This window comes from Parasteatoda tepidariorum, chromosome 4 (assembly GCF_982258835.1).
Source record: "Parasteatoda tepidariorum strain Cologne lab strain chromosome 4, Ptep-v5.0, whole genome shotgun sequence".
Lineage (NCBI taxonomy): Eukaryota > Metazoa > Arthropoda > Arachnida > Araneae > Theridiidae > Parasteatoda > Parasteatoda tepidariorum.
The window spans coordinates 81,839,761-81,848,979 of record NC_141758.1 but is presented as its reverse complement, the minus strand read 5'-3'; the positions used below and the strand labels follow the sequence as shown (position 1 = coordinate 81,848,979).

General features: G+C 29.0%; 1 long non-coding RNA gene across 1 annotated transcript; it reads left to right on the top strand.

The window, feature by feature from the left end:
• Positions 1–5,046: 5,046 nt before the first annotated feature.
• On the top strand, positions 5,047–8,956 carry LOC147811831 (uncharacterized). The gene is made up of 3 exons (XR_015433150.1): positions 5,047–5,610; positions 8,529–8,700; positions 8,841–8,956. It is a non-coding gene; the product is annotated as an uncharacterized LOC147811831 (long non-coding RNA).
• The last annotated feature ends 263 nt before the right edge of the window (positions 8,957–9,219 follow it).

Here is a 9,219-nt window from a genome sequence, read left to right as displayed (position 1 = left end):
TTCGATTTAGCGTATACATAGATAACGATACCGCACTTGCCTAGCTAGCATGTTAGATAGTAAATATATATAAATAAACTATGCTTTTACAGGGTGCGGAGTCAAATTCAACAAAAAATAAGCAACTTTTAAGAACATTTTAGGCACTCAAAAAATATTTTTAAGCACTATGTAAATTGACAAAATGCAAAATAAATCTCAGACTTCACATGATCATGATAGAATAACTAGAATTTGACAAAGAACTCTTTTCTTGATTATATTAGCCATTAAAAAATGATCAAAAGATTTTTCGGTTCGATTTCAGAGGGTGAAAAATAAAGCCTGAAATTGAGAATATCTTGCAAAATACAGCAGAGTTGCACATGAGAAAGCAAGGATCTCACCGAACCCAGCTCACTAGACGCACATGCGGACTCACAAGTACTTTACCAAACCTGTAAAATGATTGGGGCTTTCATACGCTATGGACTGACAGTGCGCTGAAATTGATCGTGGTTGAATGAATTCTGAAAACGTGAAATAGAAAAATGTGAAAAACACGTTTTTACATAATACGCGGCGAAAATCGACATTCCCTTTCATAAATTTCATTTTCGAAAAGGGAAAATAAAGCACCTTTTAAAAACACCCATTAAGAAAAGCACCTTTAAGGGCCTTTAAAAAATGAAAATCGAAAATAAGCACCTTTCAAAAACGCTACGCACCATGTTTTATACCTTAGTCACTCAAATCAAGATAAAAAAAATTGTCAAAATTCTAGATAGTATTTAAGTCCATCCCCCTTTCACTCCCTTATCCTTTTAGAGACGCAGCATGTATTTAAGTCCATCTCCCTTTCACCCCCTTATCCTTTCAGGGACGCAGCATGAAATTCAATGATATCTTAATATCATATCATATTATGAGGTAGAAATCATAATCCTTTTTATACTACGCTACTTCACTATTGGGGAAATAAAGTTTTTTAGAATTTTAATTTGCAGCTGAAAAAAAGACTTAACACAAATACAAATGTAAAAAATTAAATCAAAATCAATCAATATTCTACAGCGTCTGTGATTTCTTTTTCCTCCCTTTACGAACATCGTTCAGAAACTATGATATAATAAAATATGATAAAATAAAATATGAGCCAAAAGTAAAGATAAATAACAAAATATGGTAACCCAATTACATGCAACCGTTCAGGCAATTAAGCAACCCTTTCGGCAACTCCGAACGGAGGAATTGCGCTTAGAGTTTCACTTACACTTGCAGTTACACTTGCAGTTGCACATATTTTTCTCTCGTGTGATAGAGGCATAAAAGTACCAAAAGAAAGTGATCGATATTGAAGAGACCCATATGGATATATAGATGCACTGCATATAGCTAAATCTATAGCATGAAATGATCGCGATGGAGCGTGGAAGTGGGTGCTTTTCCCTGTATTAACAAGACACAGAAGATGATCATCAATTAATTTTTCAATTAAGATACCTCGATTATTGGAGTCAGGACTTCCCCAAGTAGGGCTATGACCATTGAAATCTCCTAATATTATAAATGGCTGCGGGAGTTGACCGATCAAGTTATCTAAATCAATTTGGGATATATTATCTCCAGGAGGAAGGTAGATACAGCAAATTGTTAAGAGAATTTGTAAGGATAGTTGAACGGCTACTACTTGCAAGCTAGTATTAAGCGATATCATTTTAGACGGATATCTTTTGGAAGTCAAAATCATAACTCCGCCACAAGCTTTATTGTTATTGATGTTATCTTTTCTAGTTATATTCCCAGAAAGCATGTAACCTTACGACAACGTTGTGTTTTAACTTTATTTTCATTGTCACGAAAAGGTTTGCAGTAAAAACCTTCTTTCAATAAAGCAAAAATATTGCAATTTCCAACCTTTTTTCCTAAAAGGAAAACTAAATGATTTTTAAAGCTTTTTTAAAAAACATTGTTACTTAGGCTAAAAAATAAGCAAATGGCAAACCTTAATATTTTCATTTTTGTTCGTTGTCATGATAAGGTCAGCAGAAATATAAAGCTGAAACCTTTTTCCAAGGAAAGAAAATAAGGCAAATATTAACCTTTCCAGCGAAAATATTAATAAATAATTAGAAAATATTTTGCAAAAAACCTCATTTTAGGGAAAGCAAATAAACGAGTATAAGACCATGTTTTTGGATTGTTTTCTAAGGTGTGCGAAAGTATACAGCGAAAACCTTTTTTTACAGTTTTCTTGTAGTCACGGTTTAGATTTAAAAAGTTGGGAAAACATTTCTGTTAAGTCTGAATCATATCAAGTCAAGCGCTTTACCGTCTTCCTGTTATAACGAGAAATACTTTAGCAGTTTCTGAGTTTTGCTTTTTTAAGAAAATGTGAACACAACAAATAAAAGTTAACGTTACTTTTTCGAAACTTTTCATTCGAATAATCACATTAAAAATGAATAAAATTTAAAAAAATTTCATTTTTATCTTCAATATTTTTTTTCTTCAGAAATTAAAATTTTTTTTAAAAATTGTCTTTAGGGGTCCTATGCGTTGCGGTTCCTTTAAAATGTGTGGCCTATTCTCGTTTATTTTACCTCATTGCAGACCTAATTATGGTATAGCACTAAAATATCCGCACCAAGAGAATTTTATTTAAAATATTCGATACAAAAAATATACAAAAAATTCGCCCAACAGTCCCTTGTGAACTAGATGGTCCACGATTTGTGACTAACGGCGTGATGGTGACTATAAAATCAGCATCGCGTACCTTCCGTTTTTATTTCCACGACAAGCTGGTATCTGCTCTAAAGCTGGGTAGATTCAAAGCCTAGACCCATAGCTTTATTTCATCATATCTTAGGAGTGAATTTAAAAACTTTTTGCGCACAAAACTCACTGTATAGTGTGCAAAATAAGAAACAGACCTCCCTGAATAAATTTTGATCTAATGACCGGATCTTCACGCTTTGTGACTCAATTTTAATGGTTCGAAGGGATGGCATAGGCTAATTAATGCAGACGATATTTTAACTTACGAAATCAGGCGCAAAATTTTACTTTCTCTGAATAAACATACCTTTTTTCAGACGCATTTAGATTTTGAACCCCCAAAATATAGTGGGTTGCCGCAGTCTGGGGAATATGGTCCACATTGTTTGATCAGGAGAGCGATCCAAAGTTTGGATCCCTTAATTGTAATTTTACTTTTTGCGTCTTTCGCGATATATCCAGATCTTTTTAAACAAGTTGAAAAATTTTGAACAGAATTTAAAAATTCGTTATTCTAAAAATAATTACACGCAAAAAATTATTTTTCGTAGGCATTTATTATTTTTTATTATGTTATTAAATAATAGCTGGAAAAATTTTGAATTATAAGGCATACAACTTCTTATTAAATTTTAATGTAGGTAATTTTGCATGGCAAAACACAAAGTTGAGTTAAATCGGTTGAATTGTTCCTGCGTATATTTAAAATTCGATTTCTCAGAAACAATTTAACCGATTTTGCTCAAATTTTATATTTTGCCATGTAAAATTACCTATTTCTAAAGGATGTAAAAAAATACATACCTCATAATTTAAAATTTTTCCGACTATTACTTTATAAAACAATAATAAAAATATTTACTAAAATATACTTCTTCCATAACATAATGGATAAACGAATTTCATAATTGTGTGCAAATATTTTTCAATTCGCTTAAAAAGCTCTTGAAATATGGTGAAATACGCAAAAAGTAAAATTAACATTATGGGAATCAACTGTTGGACCGCGCTCCTGGCCAAACTATTTAGACCATATTTCCTTGATTTGGGGGTCAGAAATCTAAATCAGTTGGAGAGAAAAAGAAATTATTTAGAGAAAGTACGATTTTTGTCTGATTTCGTAACTTAAAATATCGTCTGCACTAAGTAATAAGCATTTTTGAGGTTATAGTCCTAGAACGTGAAGATCTGATCATTAGATAAAAAGTTATTCAGGATGGTCCGTTAAATTTTTGCACACTGTATAAAATTTCAATAATATCAATTGCAGTTTTTGCGATCAATGTTATAAGGTTGAATTTTTCAACTCTATTTCACTTGGTAGAGTTAAAAATATATTAAGTGCATTAGTGGATGTATCTCTATATTTATAAATCTTATTTTTTATTCATATAGTGTTTTTATTTTTAGTACTTTATTTACAATTTAACCGTGAAATTAAAAAGTTATAAATGCTGATTATTTTATTTTTGAAGAATAAAATTTATTTATTTATAAAATTATATTCAAGAATTTCTTTTCTTTATCGAAAACAAAATAGCTAATTAAATTGTATTAGCATTTTTCTAATGTAATTAATGCTTGTAATCGTTTTTGATTTCTAGTAATTTATTTTTGTTCAATCATTATTTAGAATAAATTACAATTGTAATCGAAACCTAATTCTGGACAGCGACTAGTTGAATTGTATATAAATAACTGATGGTCAGCCCCAGTCTACCAGCAGCGACAAAAAATGACGGCCAACTCATCCTGGTGTGAGAGATCCCTTTGACGTCGGGCTAACAGTAAGAGATTTCCTGAACGCAAATGTGGTGAAATTTTATCGAAACAAATTTTCATAAAAGCACAAGATGGTCTTAATACTTGACAAATGTATTCCATTGTCTCCTAGATTGGGTTCAAAATTAAAAGGTTTCAGGCATGAAGAATTGTATTTAATATAATTTATATGAGGTGTAAATAAATAATTGTTTGAATGTTTAGTTTTGGTATTATTCAATTACAATCAAGTCTTGTAGATATGTTATTTGTACGTAGAGATTTTACAATAAATTTGTCAAACTGATAATCAAACAAAATCAATTTTGAAATAAATTTGTCAAACTGATAATCAAACAATTTGCAACTACAGTAAAATGCTTTCTCTAAAAAGTTTATGAGTTAACAGGTACGTAAATGTTTAACCATTGCTGATAATTTGCATCAGTTTTTCAGAGTGAAAATTTTTTTATATGCATTTTCAACAAAACACTGTTGAAAAGTATTAATCATTAGTATTAAAATGTAAAAGGAAGTGATATAAGAAAAAACACGTTTTTCTAAAGGAGGAGGGGAGGCTAAAAGTCAGCTTAATTAAATTTTACTCAAGTCGTTTAAAAAATCTGGTCTTTTAAATCTCTACTTTTCCTTTTAACGTCTTATTTGTATTAGCTAACAACTATATATCTAAAATACATAAAATGAAAACGGAAAAGCAATAAATAAACTTTGAAAAAAAGTTCTTTAAAAAACTAGAAAAACTTCTATTAGCCCTGCTGTACTGAAACTTTAAGGCAATACTTTATGTTCAAACTTCAAAATTCTCATTCGATTAAAAATAATAATAAAAAGAAAAAAGAAACAATCTCACTAAATTTAACATTAGAAAATTATTGTAAACCTGATTCCCCTCCATCCAATAATACTGTCTTAAAAACTTACGTCATGCGCAACAAAGCACTAATATTACTGCTGGTGATCATTATCACTCTTGGAGTTTGCTTTCGCAATTAAAATTGAAATTGGAGTTTAAGTTTTATTGACATTCTGTTATATTGTTTCAAGTTAAAGATATTCGAGTTAAAGAAAGTAGGTACACCGTTTGATTGTAATTCATTTTCATTATTAAGTATTTAATTTACGTATTGTTATTTTTTTAAAGATTATCAATTAATATTACCATTTAACTTAGAAATCTAAAACTTAAATTTATGCTTGGGACGACACAACCTAAGGGACATTGATTATTATGCTCTCTTCTTAATTTCAATAAATTTTAAGTAAACACTGAAACTATAATTTAAATTTAACTATCAATATTTTAATTTATTACTCTTATTATTATTTGACATTAATTTTTTTTGGATGTACGCGTTGCCTGAAGATTCATGTAAATAGTTCCAGAGACATTGCAAAAAAAAGCAAAAAGTACAATTTAAATAACTATTAAAAAATGAAATTAATACTAGCGTTAATTAAACTTGCATTAATATGAAAATATAGCTCAACTAATAAAAATTATATTTCCCAAATTGGAGATTTATTCATATTAAAATTTTTATGACGCTTCAGACTACTTATCAGGATTTTAAAATCCAAACTGTGTATTACTGTGTGTGTTTGAATCTGAGTTTTGCCAATAATGCTTTCTTCGCGCACTTTCGAGTTTATTTAAGGCTAGAAGATTGCAATTTAAATTTCGGTAACTTTCCAATTAGCTTAAGCTCATTAATTTCTAGACAGAATAATATGTGTTTTATTCGTTTTCTAACCACTATAAGTAGAATTTATTGCTTATAGGAATAATCTTCTATCGAAAATGTGACTTTTTTTCCTAGTAGCAGGAATGTTCAATTTAGAATTGGAACTCTGTGCTATATGTCAAAACATATTTTAATCGCTTTCTGTCCACTATTAGCACAATTTATTGCCACATTATTGGCTGATAGGAAGTCATCATAAATCGAAATGTTAACCCCTTCCCGACTAGCTAGTGCGCGAATTCAGACTAAACGTCTTATCGGGATGCATGCACACCGTCGCTTAAATTAATTACGTTTATTAAATGGGTATTTAGATTGTGTAACTAACAACTCAGAAACTTTTCGACCGATATTAATTAAAATAAAAAATTAATTATTAATTTTTTTTTGCCAGAATTAGTTTTGGTTAAATGAATTTTATAATTTTGCGAAAAAAGTTTAGATTTATTTGAACGTGAAATACGCAAAGAATTAAATTGACATTAAAGGTTGACCCAAACTTTCGATCCCTCTCCTACCTAAACTATTGGAACCATATTTTTAATATTGTGACGACAACCAATTTAAAGGCAGGAATTGAAATCCTACTAAGAGGAGGCATGTTTTTTCAACGAAACACTTTTTTATTGTTGTCTGGTTTTATAATTTAAAATGTAGTCTACAATAATAAATTAGCATATTTAAGATAAGGCCCTTGAACCAAGTTTGGGTCACGGTTTAGAACAGCGGTTTCCAACTGGCGGCCCGGGGGCCGCATCCGGCCCGCGAAGCCTTTTTTCGTGGCCCGCGAACTAAAATATATTAGTTGTTATTTTTTTTTTGTGGGAAATTTTCGTACAAAATCTGTATGGGTTTAGAATACTTTTCTCGTTAACAAAAACCTAATTTCTTCGTTTCAATGAAATTTTACATACCAGCGGTGCAAAAATATTTATTTCTCAGGTTTTGCATTCAAGAAAATATTTATTCAAATACAAAAATAATCGTGAATGTTGCTCTTTTTTATTTCACTTTTTTTTTTTTTTTTTTTTTTTTTTTTTTTTTTTTTTTTTTTTTTTTTTTGTGAATATAATTCAGCATGTATGTATCAGAAATTTTCTCGAAGAAATTCTCCGTTTTAACTTTTTGAAACCACTCAATTTCGGCGAAAATATTTACGCACACATTTATAAATTTTAAATTTAAAATGCAAATATCTATTATCAGGTGATTGCAGTAGACAAACCTCAATTTTCTCATTGAACATTTTGTGTGCTACTGTATAAGTTTTATGTCTTAACAACTTGATATCTGTTGCACATCAATTGTTTAATACATAGCTGCACATTAAAGTTATTGTAGCCCGAATCATTTAATATGCAGTTTGATATTTTTAAAAATCTACTTCTTATTTTAATTTGTAATTCAATAGTTTTGTTTTGTACAGCTTGGTAAAAATCTGACAGAAATATTTAATGTTCCTTCAAACATAAAAGAGTCCTGTATAAAATTTTGATAAAGTTGCGGCCCGCCATTTGATTTGTGTTTTTAATTGTGGCCCCCGGCCTCATCTAAGTTGGAAACCCCTGGTTTAGAACAACAGATTTATTATTTTAGGGAACTACCCTTTTTAATCCTGTTTTAAGTGGTTCATAATAATACTCTGTTATTATAAACCACTAATCATTACCGTGTAATAAAATACTCAGTCAGGAGCAGTTTCTGCGATCATTAGTAAAATACCACGGATAACCCCAACTGTATCTAAGTATTAGATAGTATTGAATTTGTCTGTAATCTGCAATTTAATGCCCTGTTTTCATATTCATTTAAATACATTAAAATTTTATTTGACCATCTGATTCTGAAAAATTGTCAATTGTTTCCTGTATTTTTGAAGAAAAAACAAAATTTTAAAATAAAACGAGATTTAACGTTATATTTCTACGCTAATTATCTGGTACAATGTTGAATTTTTTTCTAAAATTAAAAAAGTGTCAAAGATTTTCTTTTTTGTAAATTGAAGGGCAATTCTTGAGTCCTCTACCCAACGCTATTTACTTAAGTAATTTTGTTTGAAAAATTGCTTGTTTTTCTATATCAATTAAGTACTTTAAAAATTTTCTTAATCCGACTGAGCGTTTCACATTTTTGTAATTTCGTACGGAAATTTCTACTCAATACACAACTTTTTCATTGAACAAGAAAAAAAAATTGGATTTCCATCAGAAAATGAAAGAATTAAAAATGTTTTATATTTTTTAGAAAGATTTCATGTTTAGCTGCCATGGTAAAGACTGTATGGCCTTTGTGGCAAATCTTCTTAGAAGGTTAATAACAGATGAGGTGGCCATCTGCTACAGTTTAACTGGAAAAAGTAAAAGTGGACAATTGAAAAACTCTTTTGAAAAGACTGACATTTACAAGATGATTAGAGGTAACTAATAATATATATATATATATATATATATATATATATATATATATATATATATATATATATATATATATATATATATATACACAGAAGAATTATAAAATTTCATTCGCATTTATTAATTTATTCACTTTTTTTAGATGTTTGCATCTAGTCTTTTGATACATTTAAAGAAAACTATTTTAAAGAAGCCTTAAGTGACTGGCTTTCACAAGCCAAATTTAGAAAAAGGAGAAGGTATGTTTTATTTTGTTTTTAAAATATTATTGAGCAGATAAATTTAATAGTACATTAATATATAATTAATATATAATTTTAGTCCATTAATATATATTTTTCTTTATATATAAAAAGAAACTTGTAGTTGATATTTTAAATTATTGGCAATTATAAATTATGAAGAAAAAAAATGAAGAGTTTTATTTGTGTAAAATCTTTTTGTAGTGACGTTTAAAAATATATACTTTTAAGAAATTTTTTTTCATTGTTAATAATTCATTAATGGTAATAAAAATACCT